The sequence below is a fragment of the Cydia splendana genome, chromosome 2 (assembly GCF_910591565.1).
Source record: "Cydia splendana chromosome 2, ilCydSple1.2, whole genome shotgun sequence".
Classification (NCBI taxonomy): domain Eukaryota; kingdom Metazoa; phylum Arthropoda; class Insecta; order Lepidoptera; family Tortricidae; genus Cydia; species Cydia splendana.
In genome coordinates, this window is record NC_085961.1 from 25,670,938 (window position 1) to 25,686,980 (window position 16,043).

At 36.4% G+C, this 16,043-nt stretch overlaps 1 long non-coding RNA gene across 1 annotated transcript in view; it reads right to left on the bottom strand.

Annotated features, from left to right (window-relative positions):
* Positions 1-15,314, bottom strand: part of LOC134806041 (uncharacterized) — a 130,182-nt gene extending 114,868 nt beyond the window's left edge. The window contains exons 1-2 of the long non-coding RNA XR_010146456.1: positions 15,305-15,314; positions 2,193-2,312 (exon numbers count right to left, since the gene is read on the bottom strand). This is a non-coding gene — a long non-coding RNA (uncharacterized LOC134806041). The remainder of the gene's footprint in view (positions 1-2,192; positions 2,313-15,304) is intronic.
* Between the last annotated feature and the right edge of the window lie 729 nt (positions 15,315-16,043).

A 16,043-nucleotide genomic window follows, 5' to 3' on the forward strand; every position in this document is an offset into this window, starting at 1 on the left:
TCTCTGAGGTAATGAGACAGTACGTGGACATTGAAATGTATATATTCAGGCGGGAATTTGGACGTATGTAATGTAGGGACAGCTTTTAATGAAAAGCTGTCCCCCCTTCTGTTTCCTAAATTGTATAGTGTATACCTACTTAATATTTTTGGTCATTAGTAAGCAAATAACAACGGTAGGTACATTGAAAAAGGATATTGATTAATTCCGGTCATCATTATTTTGTATGGTATTTAAATACACAATAAATAACAGGTGAAATCAAATAACGCATAGGTAAAAAGGTACACTGTTTGTTTTACATATAAGTACTCGTATCGATCGTAATTTTTAATTTTATTTCTGTTCTCAGTTCTGTTTATGAAAGGTTACTACGACGACTCCGACGAGGGTAGCATATTACAAAATAACGAAGGTCGATCTGGGGGCCGATTTTTGAAATTCGTACGCTCGATTTTGTCACTCGAAAATCGGCGGGAAACAGTGAAATGCTAATTTTTGAAATACGAGCGATAGAAATTGGGAATCGAGTGGTATTGACCACTCGTTTTCAATTCTATTAGTAGAATTTAAATGCCGGGTTCTGGAGATATTATTGAACGAAATACACGAAATCGAGCGGTCGAAATTCAAAAATCGGCCCCCTGTACGTAACATTTTGTAATTATTTAGGGTTCCGTAGATAAAATGGCAAAAAAAGACACTACAGTTTTGTCATGACCGTCCATCCGTTTATCCGGGCACAGCATTTAACGGCAAACGAGCATACGGTCAGCCTGTTAGTAAGCGGTCACCGTAACCTATGAACACCTGCAACTCCGCAAGTATTACATGCGCGTTGTCGACCATTTAAAAACCTGTGTTCTCCTTTTTTGGAGAACCCCATACTACTGTAGTCCCTCGACATATGGGAACTCATTTCAACGCCGGAACGTTCGCGAGAATCGCGGGAGGAAATTGAAAAATAACCCGAAACCATTTTTTTTTTCAATGAAAGGGTCGTCTTAAGTGTAGCGTACGGACTCGGAGGTAATACGCGCGATCCAATACGCACTTAGCCGGTTTATTTTGTTATTTATGCTACCAATGTTTAAGTGCCGCATTACTGTAATTGTTTGCTTGTATGCATTTGTAGGTATATTGTGTTAGTTGCGTGTATTGTTTGCCTGGAAGGATGTGAGGTAATGAACCAATGAAGCGATATGCAATTGATGTACCTATGTAATCAATTAGTGGAGCGCACACTATATTTAAGCAATTATAGCAATAACTTTGAACATATTACGGTTTAATAAACTGTGAAATGATTTAGTTTTTTACCATTAAACATACATACTAGGGCGTAACAAAAATAGTGGAGATCCGTTTAAGGGCATACCCGGTATAGTGTTCTGATTAGGAAAATAATATAGAAGATTTATTTTTTGCGTCAATGTTTTCTTTTACTTTTTCCTAACAAGAATATGAGTATGATACCGAATATGCCTTTAAACGGATCCTTGACGCACCTTGAAGCACTATACAACTTGGAATAAATAATAAACTGAAATAGATGACATATACGAAAGAAAAAGTCACCAAGGCCTCTAGTGCCCAAGGCTAAAATAGAACCAACTTCCTCTGCATTCATTGCCAAGTATGTATATGCAATATCTTAAGGGCTTCTAAGTGAGACTAATTGCCGACTGCAAAACCATTTCAGTATAAATAATGAATGGTATTCATCTCGAGACGGTCCGTAGGGTGCGGTGCGCCGCGCCGTCTAACTGTTCATATCAATCGTGCCTAATTGTTAACAGCACATAGGACCTTCATGTACTAATGAACAAGTCACATAAATGAGCCTAATTATAATTTAATTTTGTATTTCCTTTGCGCTACGACATGGGATTCTTCAAGAAGGACTCTGGGTTCTCCAGGGTCGGCAACGCATACATGAGTCCTCCGATTTTGCTTATATAATTGTCCATTGGCGACATGTCAGAGTACGTCCGAATTGGCTTGTATCACATAATAAAGAGCAGTGATTATTAGTCATACGCGCATATGTAGCTTAACTGCAATTGCTGTAGCTTATTGACAATATTGGCGACGAAGGTAGGTGCGCGCGAATGTACTGCGAGTACTGTCAAGGTCGTATTACAAAATTATAAAATCTGATACTTCCCTGAGAGGTTTTCTCATTTAAAAACTCCAACTTTTTTTTTATACCACATCGGTGGCAAACAAGCATACGGTCCGCCTGATGGTAAGCAGTCACCGTCGCCTATGGACGCCTGCAACTCCAGAGGTGTTACATGCGCGTTGCCGACCTTTTAAAAACCTTTTCAAAACTTATTTTGTTATCTGAGATGACGTGAAAGTCGTGCATGAGATACGCGCCAATCACCAAGAAGATTGTCACGGTCATATCAAAACCATAACAAATTGTTAAAATACATATTTTATTTTATTTTCACCTCAGCAGCTCGAACAAGGGTACTTTGCTTCTTAAAAATAGTGAGCAAAATGCGATTTTGCTCACTGAGTGAGACAAAATGACATTCAAGTGACCTTTATAGTCAAATGTCATTTCAACATGCGGGGTCTAATACAAGTTCGAAATACTTGGGTTCTATTATCTCTGTCCCTTTCACACTGTTAGCAAAAAGAAACAGACGAAAAAAAGTTCAAACGACATTCAACGGTATATTGACTGTTTATAATAGACCCCCGAAAAACTTCAGAACGCATCGTTCCAAACCACGTACGAGCTCCGTACGAGTATGAATTCTAAATAATTATTTAATTAAAATAAAGTTTAAGATTTGATAAAAATACTATATTTTAGGTATTTTATTGTACAATTAAAATAATGAACTCAAAAAATACACAGATTATCACGCAAAATTAATTATTTTACTTTTAAGATTTTCTACTATAGTTGACAAATAGTACGTATCCGCAATTCGGACCGTATCTTACAAAGTTCTTTTTTTACAAAAAAAAGTTGTTGGTTGAAGTGTCAGTTGATGTTTCTTTATTTCCATATTATTTTACTGAAATTTATTATTACGTTTTGTTTTTGTGTTAGATTGCGGTAATTAAACTTAATTGTTTGTATATCTTAAGAAAACATGAGTGCATAGGTATTAAGAAACGAAGAAGAATTACATTTTTCAAGTTGTCTAATAGGTATGTTCTCACTGCTAAGGTGTGAAAAATTTTGTGTACTACACGAGATCAAAGTTATTTACATCTCGTGCGCTTTTGAGTCCCTTACTACGCTCAAGATTCTAAATTAGATTCACTCGCTACGCTCGTGAATCTATTATAGAATCTTTCGCTTGCACGGGACTCAAAATAAGCACTCGCAGAAATATCAAACTTTGATCTCTTGTTGTACAAATAACTATTTTTTATTCGGAGCCCACTGTGTTCCACTGCTGGGCAAAGGCCTCCCCCCTCTTCTTCCACTCGTCTCTGTTTAGTGCTGTCTGGCTAGCCTCTCAAAAAGGAGACCAAGTTATCCCGCCATCGCCGACGAGGCCTGCCGGCTCCCCGGTTAGACTCGTGGGGCTCCCACTCTGTGGTTAACTTGGCCCACAAGTCGTCCGGCATTCGGCAGACATGACCAGCCCAGTCCCATTTTAACTTAGTCGCTTCCCGAGTTAGATCTATAAATAAATCGTTAAAATAAAGTTTTATTTTCAGGCAACACGTACAGTAAATATTACACCCATATCAAACTACATAAATATAAATGCTTAAAACTAATATAAATTAAATTTAAATTAAGGTCGATCTCTTGAACACGGTAAATAATTGGGAACGGTCTTAACTGAAGTTTCATTTCGATTGCCGGCGATCAATCAGCTTTAATCAAACAATTTCAATGTAGACCGCAACAAACACTTTATTGTCGATATTAATCAGCTCAAAATGAAATGTGATTAATTATGTGCCATGGTATCCGTGAAACAATTGGGAGTCTGATCATTCGATCATTTTAATCATCGTATTAATTTACCACGCATATAATATTAAGATTTTAGGTTTATACTGATCACTAGAAAATAATTACCAAATAAAACTATCTCGACTTAAATAATTATAATAAACGAACTTACGTTTAATAACGAACTATTTATGGGTGCATATATATAAATAACCAATGCTTCATAACTTTTTCTCGGTAAATTAGAAAAACCTTTAGGTTTATTTAACAATAATAAAAATATTGGCGGCTCTCTCTGCGGCCCTGACCACTGGTAGCTATTGGGCCCTGCCCCGCTGCTGCTGGCGGCACCCTAGGTTAGGTTTTTTATAATGTGTTTATATGTATTTTTTATTGTTTTGTAAGTGTTTTTATATTTTACTTTTATATTTAAGTATATTATAAATCACCTAGCCTAAGAGTTGAAATAAATAAAGAGATAAAAATATAGAAACCAAGAATACAGGATAGGTTTTTCTACATTATCTAAAGAAAAATGAAGGAAATATTCTTGACTTAGGTTTAGAGACTCTTTACTACAGAATTAGAACAGTAAAGTTCACTAAAAATAACTTAAGTTTTCTTTTCAGTTTAATTATTTTCTGTTAATGGGTTACAGCCGTTACAGGAATAGATGCGCTATTTAATTAAAGCATATAGAGCGGTTGCAATACGAGATAACTCAGAAAAAAAAAACCAAAGCGGCAAATTTATATTACAAGGATTCTCATTAACGTAAATGTGTGTAGAACGAAATCTTAACTCGAATGGCTATATAATTAAAAACGTTATTTATTGTTTTACCCAACCTTGTAGGTAAGGTAATTAATTATCCGATTTATATTGTTATTTTGGCATTAAGTAAAAATTGTTGTGATTGTTTATATTTAGGAAGTCGAAGTGAACTCCATGAATACATTAATATTTAAGGTTTTAAAATTACAAATATTTATTGTCATCCCGCCGATTAACTTTATCAAAACAAAGTATCAATAATGAAACACGTTTCTAAAATGACAACATTATTAAGAGCCCTGTTGATCGTTATAAGGGTCAAATTGGTCTACAAATTGCACGAAACACGTTTCCCTCTTGATTAACTACTCGGTTACGACCGAAACCTCCTAAAGGAGCCCTTTCCCTTACAAACATTACGGCCCTCGGCAAGTCGGCAGTTTTCGAAAGAAATTTTCAGAAGAGCTAACTGTTGGGAGCTTAATAAAATAAAACTGGGTTCTTTCAATATGATTTGTTTATTTTAATCCAGAAAAGTTAATGGGGGGCCTTATCAAAATTTTCCTAAGTATTATCTTTAGTGGTGGAATTAATGAACAAGGGTGAGGAACAGTATTTATGCGGTTAGGTTTGTATGAATTTGCGTACAAAAATGTTAAAGATATTGATCTATAATTTATTTTGATACGAGCAAACATAATAAAGCAATGTAATCGATTTAAAAAAAGGCGTACAATTATTAGCTGCAATATGGAAATATTATTATTTTGAAAGAAAAGAACTAATTGGAGACATAGGACTCAAATTGTCACAGTATACCGATACTTACTGGGACATTTTCTGAATCAGAAAGGCTATATTATCACATTATTTTAATCGGAATACATGCCAACTAAGCGCTTGAAAATAAATCACTCTAGAAAAAACTCATATGGCTTAACAGTAAAAAAAATGTGAAAACCGAAAATGTTTTTCGAAGTATTAATTTTTGTTACAAAAACCGCCGACCATAATCCCTTGTTAGCCAAACAGGTGTTAGCGAAGCGGCAATCTCGTCCCCGATCAGATATTGAGTTTCAAGCGATGAGCTTGGCAATTTTACAAAGCTGTTATCATAATCGTTTGCCTGGATATTTTGGCTTTACTTCACCGAAAGCTTTTTAAGGCACAGAGTAAGGTAGATATTAATATTTCAAATGCGACTCCAGGTATTTGTCGTTGCTTTAAACGTTTGTGGTTTAGTTTTAACTAGTAAGTAACTATAACTATACGTTATATTATATATAAATTATATAGGGAAATACCGCGGTATCGGTGCCAAATACAGACCTATTACATGTAGTGTTTATGAACTATGTACAATTGTACACTTTGATTGGACTTCCTTTCGCATAGCAATTATAATTATAATTAAAGGTACCGACTTCACATTCACTGTTTAGTTTCAGCACTCGCCTTACATTCATAACTTGCCTTACCATAATTTTATTGTGTTATAAGGGCCAATTAACATCAAGGATCAACTTACACAGTTAAGCTTTGGTGACAGCGGTGTTACTCAATAGGGACCGTGCGCGTTGGAGGGTCTGCCATCTTGTGGCCTGAGTCGGAAACATATGTGCACTTGTACATTTCCAAAGCAAGTGCTACCATCTACCGTTCTCGTCGGTACGTTTCCTTGTGCATAGTTGGTTCTGCTATCTTGTGGGCTACATCGGAAGCATAAACGACACATTTACGCCTCGCGCCGGCGACGCCTCGCGCCGGCGGCTCCTATGCTGCCTCCTATAGTTCATGCACGGGGCCTTATTAAAATATTAATTAAGTTTCGTAACAAAATGTTAATACTTATTACCAATAATAAAGATAAAATACTGATAATGATATTTCTGCAGCGGTAACACCAAGATTAGGGTTTGGAGAGAAGAAAAAATTAACCAGATAACATTGAGTTTTATTGCCCGCCGTCCGTCTCCGAGAGAACTCCGGGGTGACGTAAATGGGCGTACCGACGCGACGTGCTCCTTTTTATCGCGTCGGTAAAAAGCCTGGCTGTACTCCTAATGATTTGGCGATACTTGATATCTGCCACACCAGTATTTTGTAACCTTGTTATCCCTAGTAACCACACTTAGTCGAAGAACGCTCTTATACCAGTCCCCCATACGAACAGCTTCATCAACTTGGCAAGCGATCGGAATTTCAACCTCGGAATAGAGGTTTCTTTTTGAGTCTGAACGTTGGAACTGGGTTTCATTAGTGCGGTTTATTTTTTGTAATTGAAAACTACGGACATATCTAACTTTAGAATCGGCGATAGCGTCAAAATTCTTTTACGTATAATTTGTGTTAATGACGTGAATAAAGATGTTTTCAATGAAAACGTTCGAAAGTAAGTGAAAAGTGGCCGCACACACAAAATTACAATGAGCCTGAGCATCATATAGACCGCGACTTTTACATACTTGTATAATACTTAATACAACTCTATATTGTACATGTACAAGGGTGTACCTACCTACATATAATACATAGAAGGTAACAATAGGTACATAGAGAGTGTCAAGCAATTCAAACTTTATAATCTTATTATGAAACGGTTAAGGAAATCTGTTGGCTGTCAATAGTGACATTATTGGTGATGAAACATAACATAAAAACTTTTTACAAAAAAAATTAAACCGACTTCAAAAAGGATGAAATAAAATATTATCCTTTTTTATGTCTATGCGTTACCAACTGATATGTTTGAAGTCGGTGCCAAGCCAAATTTTGAAGCATACCATGACTTTGGTGCGATTCGATAAGGATTTACCTACGTTGGATTGCCTTACACGACGACAATGAACGTACTTTCTGTAGGTACAGTCGACGTTAAAAATATGTTTACACTTTTCCCCTTATTACAAAGGAGTAAGGTGCAAAAGTGTAAACATATCATTGACGTCGACTGGAGCTAAGAACACACCTCAGAACACACGATCAAACCTTCTTGGCGCAGTCCGTACCATGTTTGTCGGCACATTAGTGTAAATATATATACAGTGTGTGTCTTTCATAACGACACTAATTTTAAGGGCTGAAAGTATAAGTCCTAATGAACTGAAATTTGCATATTAAGTTAAAAAATAAAAAATTTCATACAAATTAATTGGGCACGCAATGTATCAGTAATAAATTAAACTTAACAATTGACATGTGATTTCATTGAAATTTCGCTCTTAGTGACATCCTGACACCTATTACAATTACCTACATCGTACATGTCACATTTTTGATTGACAAGACCGTCAAATGACAAGTGACCTTGTTCCTGCTATCGCGAAACACTTTGCGAAGTTTCTCCTCTCTTTCTCACTCACAAAAGTTGCTTGAGGAGAAACTTCGCAAGTGTTTCTTGGTCAAAGTTCGATTAAAAATGAAAAAGATAGAAAAGTTTTTTTTATTAATAAAATAATAAAAATAAAAAAAATAAAAAAAATAAAAATGTTTATTTACTTTCACAATAATCATCTTAAAGCTAGTGATTGGAACCTCCTTTTAAGCTTTAAAGCCTGTGCCAGGAGGTACCGCTCTTCCTTATCTGAAGAATTTTAACAGTATTGTGCTACATATGTGAGTAAGTAGGTATATTAACTTGATTAACTTAAAGTTACAATAAAGATGCTGAAAAGCTATATAGGTACAACACATGCAAAAAGGTATAAATAAAAAATTGTAATAAAACAGATCAATATCCAAACGTAGGTAAAACATAAAATATAAAAATATAAATATAAAATATAAAAATATAAAATCCCTCGTATGTGTGTGTGCGTGCGTATGTGTGTGGGTGTGTATGTATGTGTGTGTGTGTGTGTATGTGTGTATGTATGTGTGTGTGTGCGTGTGTGTGTGTGTTTGAGTGTATGAATAAGTAAGGCTGTGCGTGTTTTATGTACGATAGGTTACTCGAGTGAGTAATTCTTCGGTTTCCTCGTATGTTTGTGTTATAAGCCAAGCCGGTATAATCTTTTTACATTCATAATAGTGTTTACTGTGTATGTTAAGTTCATTGTTAAAAAAGTTGTATAAGTGAGCAGAAAGTGCTACGAAATGTCGTTTTGCAAATTTAGTTTTATTTTGAGATACAGTCGCAACTTTATGCATTCGTCTTCTATGTGTGCAAGTGTCAACATATGGTAATAATTTATGTTTCTTCAGAACTATATGAAGAATAAACAATCTTCTTATGGAAAGAAGATTTGTCATACTATATAGTCTTTCAGTGGGAAATCTTATTCTCTTAAAATACATGACCTTTAGTAGGCTGCGCTGCGCACGCTCTAGTTGCAAGAAACGCGTTTTGGCCGCGCCTCCCCAGATAGTTATACAGTAAATTATGACAGACTGTACCAAAGCAATATATATTTCTTTTAGTAGATCTTTGGCAGAGTCACTAGATCCATCCATTCCCCCTGGCACCACATACCTCAAAGATTTGAAGATCCAGATAAATTTTCTTATTCGTGAGGAGACATATTCAAGGTGTGGATACCAAGAGAGCCGCTGGTCCATGAAAACTCCCAAATATTTAGCTTGTGCAACTTTTTGGATGATCGGACAGCTGCATGTTCCTGGGGTCAATGTATCATCGCAATTGTGTATTTTAATAGTAAAATCACTGCCAGGTTGCGTGTTGTCCGAAATACTAAAGCAAACGCAATTTGTTTTTGCTGTGTTAAGCGTAAGTATATTATTATGCAACCATTTCTGAATTTGCCGTAATCCTTGATCAGCATGTACTCTAACTTCATTCCATGTCGCCCCTGTAAAAACAACAGCGGTGTCGTCGGCATATGAGAAGATTTTAGCATTCTTGATTTGCATACCGCAGAGATCGTTTATGTAAACTAGAAATAAGGTTGGACCAAGAACGCTTCCCTGTGGTACGCCGTAGGAGATTTCCTTAAGTCCCCCTGTGCAGTTTTCTAGTTTTACTTTTTGTTTTCTATCAGATAGGTAGTCCTTAAGTAAAAGAAGCGGAGTTCCCCTTATTCCAATTTTTTCTAGTTTATGTACAAGGATGGGAACAGAGACGGTATCGAAAGCTTTTTTCAAGTCTAGAAATACGGACATACATTTTTGCCGGTTATCTAATTGCTCTACAACTAGTGAAGTTAACGCTGCCACCGCATCCTCGGTTGATTTACGTTGCCTAAAGCCAAATTGAGTGTTTGATAAGATATTAAATTGGTTTAAGTAAGCTATTAATCTAGAATTAAGCAATTTTTCAACAATTTTGGAGATTGCCGGTAGCACCGAAATTGGTCTGTAATTGCTAATATTGTCTCTGCTCCCTCCCTTGTAAACTGGCGTGATAACTGCCTGTTTAAGTGGAGCAGGAAATATTCCTTTCTCGAAACACTGGTTTATAAAATGTGTTAACACGGGGACTATTTCTGCATTAGCCATTTTTAGGAACTTTGTAGAGATATTGTCCAAGCCAGGAGCACTATCGGATTTAAGATTCATGAGTGTACTATATACCTCGTTATAGTCAACATCTAGTAGAACAAATGAGTTCGGCTGAGACGATAAATTTTGCAAATAAGTGTTTTGCTCATCAATTGACGGATGATTCTGCTGAGCGAGGTTTTTACCAATATTTACGAAATACTCGTTTATAAAATCCGCTGAAGCAATTTGTGTTGATTTGAGGTTAAGTAATTCTGGATTAGAAGTGTTAGTTTTGTTAGAATATGTGACGTTTTTAATATTTTTCCATAGTTCTTTATTATTTTTCGTATTTTTTGCAATCATTTCTTTTTCATAATTACTTTTTAATTTCTTTAAAAGCTTATTACAGTAATTTCTATATCTTATGTACGTTATTTTATTGATTTCGTTGTGAGGATCAGCTTGAACCGCTTTTTGAAGTCTATTGCGATTTCTGATACAGCGAAGCATACCTTGTGTTATCCACGGTCTAATTATGCGGTTTTTTTTTGGTATATTTGTGATCACTGTGTTTTCTTGTAATGAGTGAGTCAGTTTGGAAATAAGATTTTTAATGATTATGTTAGGATCATCACAAAACAACAGCTCTGCAATATTTTTATATTTAAGACTTTCAAGTGCTTCTTCAAAATTTATAACTGTTTTAGTCTTATTAGGGAGTGAGTTGATTTTTAATTTTGAAATAGATAAAAATGTAGTCAAGTGATCAGTTATGGACGTATTAAGTACGGCTATTGAGGCTGCTAGTTTTCTTTTATTTAAATGTAACATAAAGTGGTCAAGACAAATTTTCTCCCTGGTGGGTATTGTGTGACCTGATAATATGCCATATGATGATAGTGTATTTAGATAGTGGGTTCTATTCTTACGTTCGGTTGAAGGTTCAATGGGCTTTAGCGCAATATTAATGTTAATATCACCTGCAATTATTATACTTTTATTACTAGAATCTATACTACGGAGTGTGTCCAGGTGAGCACCAAGTGAATTTACAAAACTTTCGGCATTTTGATGAGACGGGGATCTATATATGCCTAAAACAATGTTATTTAAGATGTCAAGTTGCAAACATGATGCTTGTGACAGAGTTATTTCCTTGACTTTATGTTTTAGATTATTTTTCACGTATACAACTACCCCGTCATTTTGGTTTAATTGACACTCAGTATGATACGAGTTATAGTTGGGTAGTTGAGGTAAAGGTTTGTTTGCATTAAGTCTGCATTCTGACAGGATTATAACATCAATATCGAAAGAGAAAGTAGATAGTGTGATCATAAAATCGTCAAAATTGGAGTATATACTTCTGATATTTTGAGATATCATCGTAAAATCATCACTTTTAATTTTTAAGTGATTTTTTAGGTCTCCCATATCACATTGTAAAGAGCGCGCTATCTCCAAGTTGTCTATCTCGTTCACAGTTTGAAGTGTGCTATCCATAATGACCTGGACGGTAGCGCATCATAACAATAGAGTGTCGCGTGCTTTTTGAATTGTGCCAATATTTAATCCAGCTACACTGGCGGTTCATTATATGGTGAATAATAACATAAGAATGAGTTTTAAAATATTTGTAATTTGTTTTAGTATTAGGTGTGAGTGTATGTGTGTGTAGTGTGTAAAAAGAAAGTAAGAGTTTGAAATTAGTTAAGTGTGTATTTTTATTTGTGTGAGGGATATTTAGGAAATAATATTTTACAAGTTTGATTCCAAATTGTAGATTGTAAAAGATATTCATAAAATTGACAGATACTAGGTACATAATTATTTTCGAAAGTAATATCATTACGGCAGAGTATATTAAACAAGGATATAGAGTTTTCACATTACTTATCTCTAGTCAGTCTTCCTGTAGGAGATGGTGAATCTGCTCTTCGCTTCTGATCAATATGATTGGAGTTTGTTCGTCTTTCCGCACGTAGACCTTGCCGTAAGAGGTCCTACAGAACTTGTAATGTTTCGATCTAGCCAGGTCCCGAGCCAAGTAGTGTAGGCGCGAAGCTTTAGGCGTCAAGTGTTCAGACAAAAATATGGGAGTTTCTTCTTGTGTTTTGAATCCCAGATGTTTTGCGCATAGTTTTGTTTTATTTTTAATGTTATAAGATTTGGCCATCTTACAAAAGTCAGACTTAATTAACACGGAGTTTGTTTCGATAATAATAGGCGTATTTTTAACTTCCGTCCTTTTTCCGCGCACCCTGTATATATCTTTAATATCTGATTTGCTAATTTTACAGTCGATAGTCTCAGACAGGCAAATTACCATTTCGATTAGGTCTTGTTTTGTTTCATTATCTTTTTTGGGTACATTTTTGATTTCGAAATTTGTTTTTCGGCATCCAGTCTGCATCTCCTCTAATTTGTTCTCTAGAAATAGAATATACTCCCTATCGTCCTTCACGTGGCTTTCTAATCGTGAAATTTGGTTTTTAAATTCCTCGTTCTGTATTTGTAGAGAATTTATTGAACTTTCTATATTTTGACTGGACTGCTGAATCTCGCTTAAAGTCGTTTTAATACTGGCAATTTCTCTTTGTTGACTGACGTTATAGTATGTAATCAGTTTTCTCATTTCCTCCTTAAAATCATTGAATTGGTTATTAGATATTGACACTGGCTGAGTATTTGTTTGCATAGGCTGTCTTAGCAAACGATCTATATTTACATAATCGTAGTTTGGTGGGGTTACATTATTGCCTGTCGCTTCTTCAAACGACATCTCCGGGTCTGATCCCTTGAGCGGAGTCGCCATGGTACTAGGCAAGCAGAAGCGGCGCGGATGTTAGTCGGCAACTGGTTCTACGCGTGCGCGTGTGTGTGCGATGCGTCACAGTGGGGCAGAGCAAAGCTCACGGTAGCGCGGTAGCGCGGTCTCTGTCTAGCACGTACCTGCGGCTAATGAATGACCGCTGACGTCGGCGGCGCGTGCACGTCGCGTGTAGGTCCGTGCGTGATGAATGAAGTACCAGGCGCAGCTTGCTCCCGGCGTCGCAGCGGCTATACTCCTTCGCTTTTATGCTCTCCGAATTTATCACTCGATTTTAATGTAGCGAAATTTAATTTAATATTTTAAATAAATGTAATACAGATTTGTAGGCACGTTTACACCGTATGGCGGTCCGGGGGGAAGAGGAAAAATAAAATCAATCTCTGCGATTCACTCGTCGATGTTCGATGTGACGTCCTTGCATTTCGATGCGACTTTTTGAAACGCGTCAATTATTCTGTTCCGAAGATCTTCAACAGATATTTGTGGTTTCGAATACACTTCGTTTTTTATGGCCTCCCATAAAAAAAAATCTAACATCGTGAGGTCCGGTGAACGGGCCGGCCAACGTCGAGGCCGAAATCTACCGAGCCAGTGGTTGATTTTCAGCAAAATGTTCCAGTATAATTTCTTCATTACGAACATGAAAACGGGGTCCATTTGCCAACGGTTGGATTCTCCCAGTAATGGGCATGTCTTCCCGGACACGCTGCAATGCACCGACTATGACTCTGGGGTTTTGCGGAATTCGACGATTTGGAAATCGCTCCCGATACAATGTTAACGCTAGTCTAGCATCTTGCATAGCTTCGCCATACATTAGAATCATATCCGCTAATTCTTGCGAGGTATAAGGCGATGGTCAGGTGATTATGACATGACAATTTCATGAAAAAAGTCACCTAAATATTTTACGTCAACCTACCTGCATCCTGTTATACCAGCCAGTGCAGTCAAAAGATTGATGTAAGTAGGTAACTTTGTGTTAACTAAGGAGGCGGAATCAGTTAATCGTTTCTTTTAAGTACTGATTGATAACTTCACATTGATTGGGTTGAAGTGTCAAGATAACATCGAGTTTGTTGATCAACACAGACATTCCTAATAAATTTAATAAGCATGTTTGAACTAGGTAATGTGATTTCTAAGAAGTGATAATAAATGTATGTGCAGTGATTTTTGATATCAGTCTAGTTCAGTGAATAATGCGATTCATAAATGTGGTGGCAAAGACACAGAAAGATTTGTTGATGTAAATTTGTTGTGCTAGTGTGGTCAAAATCGCGTATGTTTTAAATTGCAGTGTCTTCTAGTGGATAATTCAGTAAATAAGTTAACGTCGGCAACAGTTCCGAGTTACTTTAATGTTTTGATCGAATTTAAATGGAAACGAAACTAGCTCTTCCTCTCTGAAACGTCGAATAAATGTTTGCATTACATTGCTGCTCGAGATTTTTTTTTAATTAATTACTCTTAATTATAAAAGGTAATCGTTATATTCTTTTGATAAAACAGTTAAAAGCACTTTAAACTATCGTTACTTAAAACCAATTTCGTTATGAAAGACACACACTGTATATGCATTTTTTTGCCGTCGTATTTTTTAAAGAGCATTTCTTACTAATGCTCGAACAGTCTATAGCACGCAAGTGTGGGATTAGGACTGAGTTATTTCTCGTCCCCTATCCAAAGGACTACATTTCAAAATATAAAACAATTCAAGGAATTTACCTTCTTGTCAAATTTCACCTAAAGCGGTTCAGTTGTTTAGCCATGAAAAGGCGACAAAGAGGCAGACAGAATTCCTTACACATTTATAATAGTTATTAGTACAGTTCTAATGGGATTTATAGCCATAAAGCTGATTATTTTTGACTGGTATTGTTACTACTTGGCTTGGCACCGACTTCAAACATATCAGTTGGTAACGCATAGACATAAAAAAGGATAATATTTTATTTCATCCTTTTTGAAGTCGGTTTTATTTTTTTTTGAAAAAAGTTTTTTTTTCCATTTTTAGTTTTAACGCATTGTTAAGAGCGCGACGCATGAATGAAAAACAAGATCATGTTTAACACTAAATTCGTGTACCTATTACTTTAGTAAATATGTAATCAGGAATTTTCTCGAGTCCGTCTGGGAAATTATAATTCCTGTCAACTAAATCTATCCGCCCGCCCCGCCACTGACCCAATCCCTCAGCCCCCCGATCACTCAACCTCACAGCACATCAACCCCTGATCCAGGAACCCCTCGATCCTGAACCAGCAACCCTTCAACCGCCATTCCCCGACCCCTTAATCCCTGACCCCTTTACTCCTAACCCTAACCCCCGATCAGTAGCCTTACCAGCTTACCACGAGTTTGACATTGATATATTCGCTAGCATGTGTATAACTTACTTCCTATGCATCTCGCTCGTACTAACCTTAGTATGAGCGAGATGCATAAAAAGTTACATTTAGATGCATAAGACGTTAGCGAATGTCAAACTCGTGGTAAGGCTACAGTTGCAGTACATCAAATTGGTGGTTTTCGGAAGCAAATGCTCGAGTTACTTTAGAAAACCCCGAAATCACTTAACACGTGCCATTAAAAATTGAGGAGTTCCCTCAATTCCTCATGGATTCCATCATCAGACCAGAACCAAAAATAATACTGAAACACCTTGGAGGTAACTTCTTCCAAACAAAAAAAGAATTACTCAAATCGGATCACAGGTGCCGGAGTAATCGCTGAACATACTTACATTTAAAAAAAATCATCATCATTATCATCATCATCAGGTCTACTTCATCAAATTGGTGGTTTTCGGGAGAAAATGCTCGAGTTGCTTAAGAAAACGCCCAAAACACCATGCATGTGCCTTTAAAAATTGAGGAGTTCCCTCAATTCCTCATGGATCCCATCATCAGAACAGAGCCAAATTATAATGGGACCAACTCGGAGGTAGCTCCTTTCAAACAAAAAAATAATTACTCAAATCGGACTACGGATGTCGGAGTAATCGGTGAACGTACATAGAAAAAAAAATATAGCCACAAGCCACAACCGAATACAGAA